Below are 6,197 nucleotides of genomic sequence, written 5' to 3'. Positions count from 1 at the left end.
CATTTCTCAGGCAGAAGGGAGTTTTGAGCAGAAAAAGTTTGATAAGTCCTGCTCTAATTCACTTGCCCTCTACTCCATTAGGTATAACGTTTGGGAAGGCACTCCGAATATATACATTATCTTATTTAATCAATGCAGTACAGTAATGTAGCTCTGAAATGAAATGAATCATAGTTTAATGTACACACCACTGTACTATTTTAGTGATTCTAGTCAAGCTACTTTACTTCTTTGAACCTCAGCTTGCACTTTTAGAGCAGGAGTTAAAGGTATTTGCCTTGCATGTGAGCAACTCTTACACACTACTGGGTATGGTTCTCCAGTTATATTTTTTAATAAAAAAATTAGAGTTCAGCTTGCTTTGGCAGCATATATACTAAAATTGAAATGAAAATATGGCCTCTGTGCAAGGATGACACACAAATATTCGTGGAGTATTCCATATTTTCATAGAGACAGAATACTGAAAGCAGCAAGATCAAGGAAGGAAATTGTCTATAAAAGAGCATCCTTAAGATTTACAGCAGACTTATCTGACAAAATTCTCCAATCCCAAAGACAGTGGGGATATATAGTAAAAAACCTCAATGAAATGAACACCTTACCAAGAATACTTTACCCAACTAGACGCTCATTCATACTTGAAGGAGCAATATACAGCTTCACACACAAACAACTGCTCAGGGACTTCTAAACTGAAAACCATGGTACAGGAAAAACTAAAGAAGCTACTTTAAGACATGACAAACTCCTCAAACACACCAAACTCCTGCAGAAATACAGGACAAAACCCTATAACAATAATCTCCCTCAATGTCAAGGGGCTAAATGCACTAATTAAAAGACACAGAGTGGCCAGATAGATCAGAAAATTGAACCCTGTATTGTGCTGCCTGCAAGTAACACACCTGAACAGTCAGAGCAAACACAGACTCAAAGTCAAAGGCTGGAAAACAATTCTACAAGCAATCAACTCCCTAAAAAATACTGGAGTGGCATACTAGTATCAGATCACATAGACTTCAGACTGAAGAATATTATAAGAACCAGTGAAGGTCGTTTCTTAATGATCAAGCGATCTGTACATCAGGAAGAACTTACAATCCTAAATGTATATGCACCTAATAAGGAACCAGGAAAATACTTAAAACAACTGCTTATAGAACTTGAAGAAAGACATTGATTGTAACACAATAATAGTTGGAGATTTCAACAACACTTTATCACCTCTTGATAGATCAACCAGACTAAAGGTCAGTAAGGCCAAATTTTATTTGAGGGGAAAAATGACAGGGGGTTTAGTGTGTGTGTGTGTGTGTGTGTGTATGTATGCATGTATATGTATCATCATCATCATCATCATCATCATCATCATCATCATCATCATCCCGTTGATCATCGATTTTCTCGAATGGTCTCCATTCGTCCTAGCCCTGAGATTTTAGAAGCCTCTCTTTACTCATTCTTCCCAAAGGTGCCACATTGGAGGCTCTTTCAGGGTCAGAGGAATGAGATCCATCATTGTTACTGGTTTTGGCATATGAATACACCATGGGGAGCTTGCCAGGCTCTCCCATGCAGGCATGAAACTCTTGGTAGTTTGCCAGGTTCTCCAAGAGGGAGAACTAGGCTATAAAATGTCTTCCAGGAGCTTGGCTTTAGTCTCTGGATGTTGGCCATTGATGGGATTATATGCCCCAGGGCCAGTTTCTGAGTGTGACCGCCTAGCTACTGGAAAATGGGGGATCTGGGTGGAAGAGGCCCAGTCCCAATCTGAGCAGGCTTGGAGATCTCAGCCCTAGGTCCCGTACATCTGGGTTCCTCTGCTGGTTCCTTCATGCATGAGGCTCATCCAAATGTGTGGAGAGAGGCCTTGAGAATGGCTGTGGCTGGGTTCCAGAGACAGCTTTCTCTGCAAAAATGCTGGATACATATTTTTCTCTAGTACACAAGGGACATTATTCAAGATAGACAACATGAAGGGCCCCAAATCATATCTCCATAAAATTAAGAGGATATGAATTGTATCAATGATCTTTTTCAGACTATGATGCCTTGAAAATGGAAGTGAGACACACAAAGACATGAAGAATCAGATGGAACACCTGGAAATTAAATAGCTTACTACTGAAATACTAGTGGTTTATTGAGGAAATCAAAAGATTCCTAGAAAAAAATGAGAATTGAGACATGAGTTACCAGAACTTATGGGACATGACGAAGCAGTGTTAAGAGGAAAGTTTATAGTTCTTCAAGTATTCCTCAGGAAGGAAGATCAAGCCCACATAAGTAATTTAACATCACAGATCTTGGAAAATCAAAAACAAAAGAAACCCAAAGAAGGCAGGAGGAAGGAAAGAATAAAACTTAGAGTAGAAAATAATGAGCTGGGAGACCAAAAAATAATGCAAAAGATCAATGAAACCAAAAGCTGGTTCATGGAGAAAACAACTTGATTGATAAATCACTAACAAAACCAACAAAGAAAGAGAGAAAGAACCCTAGCAAACAGAAAAAGAAATGAAAGAGGGTACATCACAACAGAAACCACAGAAATCTTAAGGATCATTAGATATTACTTGGAGAATCTTTATGCCATGAAACAAGAGAATCGCAAAGAAATGGATAAATTCCTGAACTCCTATAACCTCCCAAGGCTAACTCAAGAAGATTTGGAATACTGAACAGACCTATTACTCACAAGGAAATTAAAATAGTATTTAAAAGTCTCCACAAAAACAAAAGCTCTGACACAGATGGGTTCACTAGTAAATTCTTCCAAATAGAGGACCTACTTCCAATCCTGTTCAAGCTTTTCAAGGAAATTGAAGAGACAGAAACACTTCAAATTTTATGAGGTAATTAACACCTTGATCCCCAAAGCAAACAGAGACACCACGAAAAAAGAAAGAACAGTCTTATATTCCTGATGAACATATATGCAAAGATCCTCAAGTACTAGCAAATAGAATCCAAAAACTCAATAAAAAAGATCATACACCATGACCTAGTAGGATTCATCCTGGATGTAAGGATGGCTTAAACATGAATCAACATAATACATCATATCAATGAAAGAAAATATAAAACCATATGATCATATCAGTAAATCCAGAGAAAATATTTGACAAGGTCCAGCAACCATTTATAATAAAACTCTCAACAAAATGGAAGTTGAAGGAACTTTCCTCAGTATAGTCAAAATAATTTTCCACAAGCCCACAGCAAGCATTAATCTCAATGGGGAAAAACTAAAGACTTCCCTCTGAGATCAGGGACAAGACAAGGTTTCCCACTCTTGCCACTTCTATTCAGTAGTGTACTAGAAATACTTGCCATAGTAGCTAGGCAAGAAAAGATATCAATAGCATTAATATAGAATAGGAAGAAGTCAAGCTATCACTATTTGTAGATGACATGATACTATACTTATTAAGTCCTAAAGACTCTACATATAAAGCTCCTAGAAACAATAGATTTGTATAGTAAAGTGTCATATTACAAATAAATACCCTAAAGTCCATAGCTTTCCTGTATACAAAATAAAATGGAAGAGATATTTAAAAAAATACTGTTCACAACTGTGCCTCAGAAAAATCAAGTACCTCAGAATCAGCTTAACTAAAGAGGTAAAGGAACTTTATGTAACACTGCTTCAGGAAATAAGAAGACAGAAAGAAATGGAGGTGCAGTCTCTACTCATGAATTGGAAAGATTAACATAGTCAAAATGGCAATACTACCCAAAACATTGTACAGATTCAGTGCAGTCTCTATAATAATACCCATGATATTTTTCAAAGAAATAGACAAAACACTCCTAAAATTCATGTGGAACAATTAGCCCCCATGGATAATTAAACCAATTCTCGAGAAAAATAAAATAGGAGACATCACCTTCCCCAACTTCAAACTGTTCTACTAAACAGTAGTAATTAAAACAGCATGATATTGGAATAGAGACAGACCCATATACAAATGGAATAGAGTTCAATACACTGACACAGATCTTCAAATATATGATCATTTAATCTTTGACAAAGGAGAAAGAAATGTGAAGTAGAGCAAGGAAAGCCTCTTCAACAAGTGGTGCTGAGAAAACTAGATAGTTGCATGCAATAAAATGAACTCAGACATCTTTCTAATACCAAGCACGAAAGTTAGACCAAAATGGATTAAAGACCTCAATATCAGACCTAAATCCATAAGGTTCATAGAGGAAAAGGTAAGCAGAAACCCTTCATGACATTGAAGCGAAAGGCATCTTTAAAGATGAAACACCACTTACCAAGAAAGTGGAAGCAAAGATAAACCAATGAGACGAATGGTTGGAAACCTGCCTCAAGTGCTGGGACAGGTGGTAATTGAAATGACAAAGATAGTTGGAAATGACCAACTATCTGCGTAAGAACTGCGTGCTGAAAGTGGGTAAAAGAACAAATATTATAACTTCACAGTATCTGTATTGCAAACCATAATTCCAAAAACGAAAGAGAGAGAGAGAGAAAAAAAGAGTGAGAGAGAGAAAGAAAGAGATAACGAGAAAGTGCCTGTCATAGAGGCAGGCAGAGAAGAAGGGGCAGGAGGGAAACTGGGGCCATTAATTGACACTGGTGGAGGGATCTTGAATCACTGTACGATTGCAACCAAATCATGAACAGCTTTCTCATGGTGACTCAATTAAAAAATAAAAATAAATTTAAACATTTTTAAATTGGATTTTATTAATCTAAAAAGCTTCTGCACCTCAAAAGAAATGGTGACCAAGGTACAGATTCAACCCACAGAATGGGAAAAACTATTTACCCAGTACCCATCAGAAAAAGGGTTAATATCCAAGATATATAAGGAACTGATAAAATTTTATAAGGAAAAAACCTCCAACCCCATGAAAAAAATGGGGAAAAGAAAGAAACAGAAACTTCATCAAATAAGAAATGCAAATGACTAAAAAGCACACGAAAAAAATGCTCTACATCATCGAGATGCAAGCCAAAACAACAATAAGATGTCATCTTACTCCAAAGAGACTGGCACACATCAAAAAGTATAAGAACAACTAGTGCTGGCATGGGTGTGCAGGAGAAAGGGACTCTCATTCACTGTTGGTGAAAATGCCAATTGGTTGAGCCTTTTTGGTAAACAATATCAGTATTCCTCAAAAAAACTAGAAATTGAGATTCCATTTGAGCCAGCAATATCTCTCCCAGAAATCTATGCCCCAGGGTGCAAAAACACATGGCAGAAATGACATATGCACTTGTATGTTCATGGTAGCACTGTTTCCAATAGCCAGAATCTGGAAACAAACCAAGTGACTGAGAACAGACAATTGGTTAAAGAAAGTATGGCACATCTACAAAATAGAATATTGTTAGCTGTTAGGAAAAAATGAAGTCATGAAATTCACTTATAAACAGATGAACATCGAAAGTATTCTGCTGAGTGAAAAAGCCAGAGAAGTATAGACATTGAATGACTCCACTCATTTGTGGGATATGAAAAAACAACAACAACAAAAAAACACACCAAACCATTGAATGAGACTAACATTCAAGAACAGTAGATGAAAGGTCCAGGTTGGAAGATACGTGGTTGGAAGCCTGCCTCAAGGGCTGGGGCATATGGCAGCTAAGATAGAGAAGGGACCATTATGACAATGATGGTTGGAAGGGATGACTCTGGATGGGAGGTGTGTGCTGAAATTGGGTAAGGACCAACATGATAGCCTCTCAGTATCCATAATGCCCAAAAGGGGAGAGATAAAGAGAAAAAGAGAGAATAAAGATGTTTTTCATAGTTAGAAATTATAAGTATTTCTTCCTTTCTTCCCTCTCTTTCCACATAGAGCTAATGGGAGAGCAACTGTGTTGGTATAGAGGTTAATTCCTAGTTTGTTATGATATAAATCTCTAATCCCTGTAGGGAATGGTTTTTCCAAGTGTTTTAACCTTGGATATGGTAAAGGGGATGTGTTTTAATATCTCATAAAGATCTTAGGGCCCTATATCATGAGTCCATAGCACCCTCTTTCTATCCCATTTCACATACGTGCTCCCACATTTTCTCCTTCCTTCCTTTATAAGGAACTTTAAGTTTAGTTAGACGAAGGGATCATTCATGTTAGTAGGGAACCGGGAATTTTTAGAACATCTCAATATCCTAAGAGATCTGAGTCTTTGGTCTTAAGCCAACAGT

General features: G+C 37.3%; 1 pseudogene; it reads left to right on the top strand.

The window, feature by feature from the left end:
• Positions 1-356: 356 nt before the first annotated feature.
• LOC129400560 (U6 spliceosomal RNA) lies at positions 357-449 on the top strand (annotated as a pseudogene).
• Positions 450-6,197: the final 5,748 nt, after the last annotated feature.

This window comes from Sorex araneus, chromosome X, assembly GCF_027595985.1.
Source record: "Sorex araneus isolate mSorAra2 chromosome X, mSorAra2.pri, whole genome shotgun sequence".
Lineage (NCBI taxonomy): Eukaryota > Metazoa > Chordata > Mammalia > Eulipotyphla > Soricidae > Sorex > Sorex araneus.
Note: the sequence above shows the minus strand (reverse complement) of the source record. Positions and strands in the feature narration are given on the sequence as shown.